Genomic DNA, 303 nt, shown 5'->3' with positions numbered 1-303 from the left:
CCACCGCATCCGGCTTCTTGATATATTTTTATAAATAAATCTGTATAGGAAATTTCCTAAAGTTTGTGATTATACTCTCTTAGGAAACATGAAAAGGATAGTAAATATAAATTCTGTGTGCAGATGCCTATTACTATGATAAGAAAGGAAGAACAACCATTTTCACTCATAACAAATGCCTATTATAGTGTTTTACTTGCTAGTATTCAGTTATCTTCACTTTCTAAGCATGGTAACATAAAGTAAGCACTACAGAAAGGTTTTTCCTCAATTATATGATACTGTCTCTTATCTTCAGAGTCA

This window comes from Propithecus coquereli, unplaced genomic scaffold (genome assembly GCF_000956105.1).
Source record: "Propithecus coquereli isolate 6110/MARCELLA unplaced genomic scaffold, Pcoq_1.0 Scaffold100, whole genome shotgun sequence".
In the NCBI taxonomy this organism is placed as follows: Eukaryota; Metazoa; Chordata; class Mammalia; order Primates; family Indriidae; genus Propithecus; species Propithecus coquereli.
Note: the sequence above shows the minus strand (reverse complement) of the source record.